The sequence below is a fragment of the Leuciscus leuciscus genome (assembly GCF_965113295.1).
Source record: "Leuciscus leuciscus genome assembly, chromosome: 12".
In the NCBI taxonomy this organism is placed as follows: domain Eukaryota; kingdom Metazoa; phylum Chordata; class Actinopteri; order Cypriniformes; family Leuciscidae; genus Leuciscus; species Leuciscus leuciscus.
Genome location: NC_138736.1, coordinates 6,363,448 through 6,373,831, shown reverse-complemented (window position 1 = coordinate 6,373,831; position 10,384 = coordinate 6,363,448). Strand labels below are relative to the sequence as shown.

Genomic DNA, 10,384 nt, shown 5'->3' with positions numbered 1-10,384 from the left:
GACGGGCACCGTAAAATGAGGTGTTAACCGCTCTACTTCGGGGGGGACTACCCTCATTTGTCCTGGGTCCTCGGACGTCAGGACTTTTTCCCAGCAGCCTTCTTGGCGGTAATAACGGTCCGCAGATCCGTTCTACCCCTCGAAGACTGCTGGGTTTGAGCGCGCCCTCCGTGTCCCCGAGGTTTTTGTGGGGGAGCACGGGAGGAAACGCTCTGTTTTTGAGTGGCACGGTGCTCAGCGCTCTTTTTAGAGGAGTGAGGCTGCTCCCGCTCAGCAGCCTCATAGAAAGAACGGCGGGGGAGGAGTTTCTGCAATGCAGCTGCCTGTTTAGCAGCTTCTTGAGATTTAGCTACTGCACTGTTTACTGCATCGCCAAATAAACCCACAGTGGAAACCGGAGCATCTAAAAGAACATGTTTTTCTTTCTCTTTTATATCACTCAGGTTGAGCCACAGATGCCTCTCAGTGGCCACCAGGGCTGCCATAGACCGCCCGATTGATTTAGCGGTCTCCTTGGTGGCCCTGAGAGACAAATCTGTGGCTCTGCGTAGTTCAGCCACTGTATCGGGACCAATTCCCCCGCCCTCCTCTAAATCCCCCAATAATTCTGCTTGATATGCTTGCATAATGGACATCGTATGCAGACACGCTGCTGCTTGACCAGCGGCTGCAAAGGATTTATGAACCAGGGATGAAGTATATTTTACTGGTTTAGAGGGAAGTGAAGGAGCTTTCAGGGAAGATGCCGTTGCTGGAGAGAGATAGCTCGCAAGCGTCTCCTCCACCTTCGGCATCTCCCCATAACCATAATCTTTATATTTCTGAATAGATGAATAATGAGATGTTTGTGGTGCATAAACTCTGTATGAAACCGGTTTTCCCCACGATCTCGACACCTCGGTGTGGAGATCGGGGAAAAACGGCAGGCTTCTTCGCTGAGGCTGAGCACGAGATGGCAGGAAGCGTTCGTCGAGCTTACTTTTCGAGCGAACGTCCTGCCTATCCTCTGGCCACTCAATAGAAAGTCTGTCAACTGCTCTAGTAATCACATCGAGCAGTTCCTCAAACGCATGAGACTGAGGTGGCGAATCCTCAGACTCAGCTTCAACACTCACAACATCCAACTCCTCAGAGCTGGACAATTGCAGTATTGGTGCCTCTATCAGGGGGGAAGAAACCGCAGCGCGTGCTTCCGCACCCTGATGAGAGGCACTGGATCTGTCAGATTGATGCTGAGATAAGGCAGAGCCCGTCTCAACATCCACTGACAGATCCATTTGCGAACCCCAGGTCTGAGATCGCCGCCGAGCCTCAGCCGCGGCGGGACCCGAGCCCTGGGGAACGTGGTCGGGATTGAACCGAGCCAAACGGGATCGGAGCGTACGCAATGGAAGCGCACAGCAATGCTCACAGTCACCACCCTCGAGTGCTGACTGGGCATGCTCCTCTCCCAAACAAACAACACAAAGAGTGTGTGTGTCACCTCCCGTTAAATAACGCGGGCAGGGATGGACACACACTCGATACTGCTGCTTGCTCGCCATAACTGAATCAATATATATATATATAGAGACAGACAACACCAAATAACAAGGACAGATTTCAACACAGAGCGCAACTGAAGACTCAGAAAGCTTTCGTTTTCTGTTTTGGGCCGGCTTTTATAGTTTCCTGGTACGTGACGTCACCCGCCTCTGACGTTCCGCCACACCATTGGACTGATTTTACATGTGCTTCAAGACGTCATCACGCAAAGCGTTCCCACAGCGTCATTTTCTCGACGCAACGGGAGTTCCCTTGAAAGGGAACCCTGTTAGTAAGGTGGAAAGCGCTGTGAAAAAGATTTGCAGTGCCATCGAGATGAGCAAACTCTACTGCATGCTACACACATTCATACTGTATAGAATGTACTTTTTTAGCGGCTGTGAAGCAATTACTTATTCAAATTAAGTACCTACTCAAGAGAGTATGTGATTTTGGATTAACATTAAACTAAAGCCGTGTTTCCTCCCCAGGAACTAGGAACTTAGGGGTGGTACCAGGGTCTAAATCAGTGGTTCTCAACCTCTCCTGCAGGGACCCCCTGACAGGCCATGTTTCTGTTTTAACCCTGAAATGGCACACCTGATTCAATTAATTAAAGGCTTAATGAGTAGTTGACTAATTGGTTAATTGACTAATTCGTACTCTTCCTACTCTAATAACTACTCATTAATTGAATCAGGTGTTAATTTCAGTGTTAAAACAGAAACATGGCCTGTCAGGGGGTCCCTACAGGAGTGGTTGAGAACCACTGGTCTAAATGAAGTTCCGGGTAAAAAAGTTCAGGAACTTTCAGGGGTGGGACTTGGGCGCTGAAAATGCTGATTGGTTGAGTTCATGCCGCATTTTGATTGGTTGACTCCACGTAGCATTTTATTCAACCACCATCTGTTGCAGTGGGTGCAGTAACAGTCGTCTGCTATTCGAATCAACAATGGAGTTTAAAAAATACGACAGATGGACCGACAACGAGGTTCAGGCTTTATTAAGCTTAAATTCAGAGGATGAAATCCAGTGGGAACTGTAAAGTCGCGCGCAGTCCTACGTCACCGGACTATTTGCCTAATCTTCACGGTACTTTAGACCCTGGGGGAAACGCGGCTAGCAACATGTCTGGGGGAAAAAAGTTCCTTGGGCAAATTGTTCCGGGTAATTTTGGTGGAAACGCGGCTTAACATGAACTAACAATGAGCAATACATTTATTGCAGTATTAATTATTTTTTGTTGATGTTAATTAATAAAAATCCAGCTGTTCATTGCTTGTTCATGTTAGTTGATGGTGCATTAACTAATGTTAACAAATACAATCTTTGATAATGTATTAGTAAATGTTGAAATTAACATTAACTCAGATTAATTAATGCTGAAGAAGTATTGTTAATTCTTAGTTCATGTTAACTAAGATAGTTAACTAATGTTAACGAATTAACCTTATTGTAAAGTCTTACCAAAATTTGTTTAAAATGAACGAATCGTTCATGATCGACCCATCACTGCTTCACTGACGTGACCCGCCAGAACTAACGCTACACTTGATATCTCAGTTTATCTCAAGCAAATCACAAACATCTAAACTGTATAACTTCCGAATTAAATGAACAGGGGTGTGTTGGATGCTGATGATCTTAATGAAAAAGATATCCTATGAGGATACTGAATGAATGTGATTTCTTCCCTGTGCTTTCGAAAGTAAGTTTGAGCGGTGTCTAATTAACCTCATGCTGTGTGTGCCCACTTCAGCAATCAAGCCATTTAGGGCACTCACTCCACTGAGACATTTTTTAATTCTTACCTTTTAATTTAATTACAGTTTCAGAGCAAAGACAAGGTCACCTCAGCTGTAGTTACACTGGATGAATATCAGCTGTGGGTGCTGAAATCCCAATCCGCATACAGGTTAATGGGTCATTCACACAGAATGTGTTCTTGTCTTCTGTCTATGCTAGAGGTAAACACGCCACAGTCCCACGCTTTTAGGTGTCAACTTTAATTTGTTACTTTAATGCATGTAATGTGCAGTTGCCTCCTAAAAATAGCCTTGTTTTCATCAGCGTTGCATTTTTTATTTCTGAAAGAAAAAAATCCTAAAAAGATATCGTAAATAAAGCAGTGCTTCTTTACAAGTGTTCAACAGAAGAAAAATCTGATCAACTTAAGTACAATATAACATTTGTAAGATGCAGTGACTGAGGTCACTGTGGATCGTTTATTAAATGTAGGCCTATAGTAAAATATGTGCTATCTCTCTGTAATTATCTTGAATCATCTTGAGGCAAAGTCATATGACTTCTAGGAAATGTAAGCCAATTTTTCAACTTGGTTTATGCAATATCTCCAAAATGTGCATAAAAATGCACAGATGTACAGCGCTGATGAAACACTAATTACATTTTTATATTTGCTTGGATATTTGTTATATGGCAAACAGATAATATATGGTCAGTTTTCATGAAACCTTAGCAGAAAGTTTAAATTTAGATTATTGATTAGATGGGAGATTTGAATATTTATGATTCATGTGCTGCATATTATAAACTTGCTCCAAACTGAGGCAACACATAAGTTAATAGTAATATAGAGTTGTTCATAGTTTTAATAATAAATCAATAAAGTTCATTGATTAATTCTTCACAGTACAACATGCTGAAAAAGTTCAGCTTAAGCACCAGACACCAAAAAAAGGACTGGAGACACAACATTTGTTCAAAATACACCTCTCCACGTTTTGAATTTATTATAGGCATATAGTGAGTTGAGCTAAAGTTATTCTTCCCTTAAACCATTTTTTCTTATTTCTTTTATTTTGCCTGTAATCTTTCACATTTACATTATTTACATTGTACAGAAATGGTAGCAGAGGCGTTTCCATTATCCTTGGTCTGAATATTTAAGGAGCAACAGGGGAAGCAAAAAACAGCCCAGAAACAAGGTTAAAATGGTATTTTCAAACACAACTAGAGAAGCTTGTGTGCTGTACAGTCTGATTAATACATGAAGAGGAATTTAGAAACATCTCCGTGGATAGAGAAGTGAACTCAGCTGCCAGGCAGTACTGTATACTGGCGTCTTCACCCATATCACACAGCAAAGCAGATGTTCATGCAGGCAGTCTGAATGAATCTGTTCATTTTATTTCCATCAACAAAGTATAAAAAAATTCAGTTTCCTTGTTTATTTTGTATTCTTTTCAGCCTGGTGTTGGCATTTGACACAAATATTTCTATTTGACAGATGCATTCAGATTCTGGTGTTGTTTTGGTGACTCCATTTCACTTCTTAACCTCTTTTTCCCCTTGAAAAGACTTGACATCCTGAAACACAGAGAGCAATATGTCAATGCAATCAGTTTGATTACTGGTGTGATTACTGAAGCCAGGTGATTCTACACTTAAGCTGGCAAGATGGCTGGTTCACATGTGCCTGGCCATGTGACTGTATTCTGCTAACACAGGGCCAGACCACAGTGCATATTAGAATATCATATGTGAATAGCAATTAAAGAGATCACTTACCATTTCTCCGGTGTAACAATTCCTAGCTGAGTAGAGAACACAACTGTGTACAGCACAAACAGTTTGCTAAGAACTCCTACAGTATCCATGTTTTTTCCAGTATTGAGAAACAGGAAGTATAATGTTTCCCCAGTGACCGACATTTGAACTGCCTCCTCTCAACCTGATCAACATTTATCGCTCACACTGTGAGTATCACAGTATGAGAATGGTGTGATGTCACTGTGATCATCACATGATCTCACGTGTTGACTGGGTAAACACAGTGTAGCACTTCCGGGTTCTACGTCAGAACGTGAAGTTGAACCACTGTAGTCACATTATTTTAACAATGTCTTTACCTTTCTGAGCCTTGAAAGTTGCAATGACGTTGATGCCTATAGATGATTCAGAAACCTCTTGGATTTCATCAAAAACATCTTAATTTGTGTTCCGACGATGAACGAAGGTCTTACAGGTTTGAAACTGTCACATTCACCGTCTGTCATCGTCCTGTCTGCACTACACTTCCCAGCATCCCTCGTGTCTTCACACCTGAACTCACTCCCTCATTACACACCTGTTCATCGTCTTCATCATCTGTGTCACCTGTCCTCACCTCGTTAGTGTTCTTTGGTATCTGTATTTAGTTTCCCTCTGTTCAGTCAGTCCTTGTTGGTTCTACTTAGTTCATAGTGTGTGTTATCCTGCCTGTCATCCTGCCTGTCATCCTGCCTGTATGTACCTTTGAGTAAGATTTAAGTAAATCATTTATATTGAAGCTTTTGGACTTTGAGTCTCCTTCAACCCGCACCACACACCCGTGACAGAAACAACATGAGGGTGAGTAATTACAGTTTTTCTCAGTCGCTTTGGTGCATTTCTCACATCACTATTTACATTTGCACAACAGTTAGTTCAACCTCCACAACATTTAGTCATTTGTGCACATCATAGTAGCAGTTTCTCATTCCTTCCAACAAATTGCAAATGCTTTTGGACATGCATCAATTGCTTTCATACAACTCTCTGCTGTTTTATAACATTATCATTAGCTTATGTCATGTCAGTCAAAATTAACTATACTTGTGAATGCTGAATAGTCATTCCATATAAAACTAATAGTCCTCATTTCATTGCTTGAGTCATTACATACAAAAATGTTGAACTAGTTGTCAAAATCTGTCAAGCAAATTTTACAATTTTTTTTTATTTTTTTCAAAAAAAAATTTATGTCTCCTATATTGAACAATTTCTCTCAGGTGAATCTCAGCTTTCACTGATGAGAAGGGGTGTGTGAAGCATTAGTTGCAACCAATGATCTGGATGTGCATGAATAATTACACTATGTATGTTGTATGTTCAGTTCCAATATGTACTGCAATATTGTTTCCAGTTGTGCACAGCTCTACCCAAAGGGAGTTTATGTTTGTTGTAAATAAGGGTGTATTTTTTCTTTTGCACAATGCTGTGAACAAATTAGAATTGCAAAGAGCATATGCAGTAAAAATGTGAAACATACATATTCAGTGTCTTGTACTCAGTTACCTCACTAAATACAGTAATGTGTAACTTTACTGTATTTTTCAAATGGCTGTGCAAATAGTATTTAGTGCTGTCTTGAGCATTTTCAGGTAGTGTCACCAAGATCGGACTTTTTTGCATTGGAAAACATTTATAGAGTAAACTGTCACTATGAAAACATGACAAAGCCATTTGACTATCTTGTTCATAAACAATGGTGTCAGGACTTTTCATCTTGATGACACTGACACTTTCATTGACATAAATACTTGCTTTTGAGGAATGAGCTGTCCATTTTGAGCAAGTGACACGCTTTTGCAGGTTATCAACTAGGTTTTGCAGTTTGTACTAATTGTTTTGAGAACTGCATTAACTGTTGTGCAAATGTAAATAGTGATGTGAGAAATGCACCAAAGCAACTGAGAAAAACTGTAATGACAGATTTCTTATTTATGGGTGAACTATCCCTTTTATTACATTGTGTGCCATTGTAAGTATCCCTCACAGTTTTCATCCACGTTAAATTTAATAATGCTGTCTAACCTGACTAAGGTCTATTAAAGATCAGATAACTTTCCACAAACATTCTATTAACGTTATTGGAAGAATATTTGTTCATAACTTTGAGAGAACCTTGCCAGAACGTTAGCCAAAGGTCTAAGAACGTTCCCTGATAGCTGGGTCTATATCATCATATCCATTTGAATAAAAAATTAATCAAATGCTTTTTTTAGTTTCGGGTAGACGTGTTTTTTTTTACTTTTTTTTTTTTACTTAATGCACTATTTTGTGCTGCTCTACAAGAATAGTTACACTAGTATGTTTAGTACATCCCTTTGAGGCCCACGAGCGGCTGCACTTAAAACACAGCTATTTCTGTGCTCTGTTGTTGTGCTATACTTGAAATATTTATGCCATCTGACGAAAGTAGCTGAGTAAGGCCCACTGTACTAGGAAAATCAACTGAAAACCAGAATTTGCTTGGCACTCACCCTAAAAAAACCTCAGGGGCAGGTTGTTTGCTTCATATGACAGGATTCCAAATGTGTAGGATGGTAATGTGTTCAATATTATTCGAGGGGCACAAAGAGAATGCTAATGGAGAGGGTTCTCATCAGGGGCAAGGAACTTGCAGAAGATCCCAGTAGTTTGGTAAATCGTGTTACCGTGGAAAAGCAACATGTGCTGGGTAATACGGAGGGCCATGCTAATGCGGCACAACGCACATCTCATTTCAAGCTCCATTTGCTTGTCTCTGAGAGAGGTAGTGCCTCCTCTCACACTTTTGTCTACCGTGGCACACAGTGGCACAGCTACAGCAACTGACACTTCAGGGATGATAAATGCACAGTAAATTAACATATTTTATGATACTGAACTGAAAACTGTTTCGTCTTTTACAGGATTCACATAAACATCTGAGGAAGATAAACATGCTAATGGAGCCAAAGGGTGTCCGGATGTGATAAGTAAGCAAACAGCCTTCCACACATGAATGTTTTATTTCATCTACACCGCCATACCATTTTAACATTACCGTGGCCTACACATAATTTCACATGTAGCACTTATATATATATATATATATATATATAAAACCACTACACTCTTTATTGTATGGTTCAATATAGAACCCATTAGGTTTTGACACCAAACCTAAAGATAAACTTTTTTATTTTTTTATGGCTTTATGACGCATATTTTGCAACTGAACTTGTCAAACATCCAAAACAATGCTGTGTACTGGGCTAAATAAGCTTGCTGTATGTGTGTACATTTGATGGTATATGATGGAGCTGACAACTTGTGAAGAGCTTATAAAATGTGTAAAATACTCAAAAAAAAAGTGTCAGGAATCCCTCCGTCACACACACAAGCGAAGCTCTGCTGATGCCTGTACCGAACTGTGATGGACAACATCGCGACCATGATGAGAAAAAACAGATATGACTAAGCATTCTGTCTTTTTTAGGGTCCCGTCTTGTGACATCGTGTCCTGTTTTTGGTTCGTTTAAATGTCTTTAATCCTTGAAGTTCATATTTCAGTTGAACCTCACCAGAGTTCATTTGAAAGCTTGTTTGGTGCTCACCAGAGTTCGGATGGCAGCGTTCACACTTATTGAAATGATCCGCACTAACAGAGCAATCGCACCAGAGTTCGTTTTCATCGAACCAAACCTGTCAAGTGTGAACACACCATCCGAACCCTAGTGCAGTTCGACTGAAATATGAACTCAACACGGACCAAATGCTCCAGTCACGGAATGTCGTAATTTAGAGATGACAACACGTGATGATCTACTCAGAGCTGTTAACATCATCGGACTGGGAATTATGCATTTCTATGGCAACACTATCAACGCCAAAATGAATCTGCAGCGTAGCAAAGTATATGAGCTCTCAGATAATTCCCAGTTTACTAGTTGTAATTACAAACACTATGAGGACATGAATGCTTTTTACAATTTGAAATCTCAAAATTACGGTAATTACGACATGGTGTGAACGCACCCAAAGACATATAATCCGAAAATAGGACATGATGTTACAAGATGTGACCCTAAAAAGAGCCAAAGACTCAAGCATTCCTGGTTCTTTTGTCACAGGAGCTACGTCGCCCATTACAGTCAGAACCGCCGTCTCCTACACATTTTTCTGTCAGTTCTCAGCTGGTAAAAATACCATCATATGTACGCACATACAATGAGCACATTTAGCTCAGCACACAGCATTGTTTTGGATGTTTGGTAAGTTCTGTCACAAAATGTCTTTATGTTTGGTCTAACTAAATGTATCATTTTCTTTTTTGTTCCAGACCAAACGAACCAGGAGAATCAAACTACAAGTGTGAACACACCCTAAAACTCAATTCATAAAATGATCCCATGATTGGAACCCCTAAAATGAAGTGCCTGACAGAATCCTTTGAGGTTCGATATAAAACCTTATCTTCTAAGACTGTAGTCAGTACAGCAATAATACCTTGACAGAAAAGATTGATTGTAGGTCTCTGATTTGTTGAGTATCTAATAATAACTTATACTATAGAGGAAACAGGAGGAACTGTGTCAGAGTATATGTTGCCAAGTTGTTGACTTTTAGTGATGTTTAGTGGTAAATGTGTGATAAGATATGTGCAGTTTAGGGTGAAATTAGACAAATCAGTACAAAGGCAAACAATATGTTCATGATTGCTGCAAGATAATCATTTACTTTTGTTTCTTGCCTAGTTTATCAAGCACAAAAACACTTGTCTGAATCACATAACATTCTACAAGTACTATTATATTCTCAGTAAATAGCAACTAAAAAAAGCTTTCAGCTAATACAATTATTTCTAAATGCATTTGAAACTGAGGAAAACCATTTTCAGCTGTCTTGTTTATGTCTCTGAACACATTGTTCCTTCTTTCAATTTAATTTTCACTTTAATTAGTCTTTTTTTGTAACGAATATGATGAAAGAACATGTGAGTAATGTTGTGTCTAAAGAGTTCTCAAAAACCTTTCCATTGTGTCAAAAGTTACTTCTTCTGGAGCCTTTCTGTAGTTTAACTGGTCTAAATCATATGATGAACATTATGGTTCTCTTCTCATTTGGCTTCATGTGACACAATCACAGCCAATCAGAACATGTCAAATGTACAGTTACAGTGATTTTGGACCGGGATGCCATAACAGTTTACATAGTGCTATACACTATTAAGTTTAGGGTCAATTTTGAAAGAAATTAATACTTCAATTCAGCAAAAATACATTACACTGATCAAAAGTGTCAGTAAAGACATTTATAATGTTACAAAGTATTTTATATTTCAAATTAATAC

At 39.6% G+C, this 10,384-nt stretch overlaps 2 long non-coding RNA genes across 2 annotated transcripts; one reads left to right on the top strand and one right to left on the bottom strand.

Moving 5' to 3' along the window:
* Nucleotides 1–4,118: 4,118 nt before the first annotated feature.
* On the bottom strand, nt 4,119–5,748 carry LOC309511798. Its single transcript, XR_014210763.1, has 2 exons — nt 5,056–5,748; nt 4,119–4,854 (listed from the first exon to the last, which is right to left on the bottom strand). It is a non-coding gene; the product is annotated as an uncharacterized lncRNA (long non-coding RNA).
* A 10-nt stretch (nt 5,749–5,758) lies between these two features.
* Nucleotides 5,759–10,066, top strand: LOC309511801. Its single transcript, XR_014210766.1, has 3 exons — nt 5,759–5,877; nt 7,962–8,027; nt 9,374–10,066. It is a non-coding gene; the product is annotated as an uncharacterized lncRNA (long non-coding RNA).
* Nucleotides 10,067–10,384: the final 318 nt, after the last annotated feature.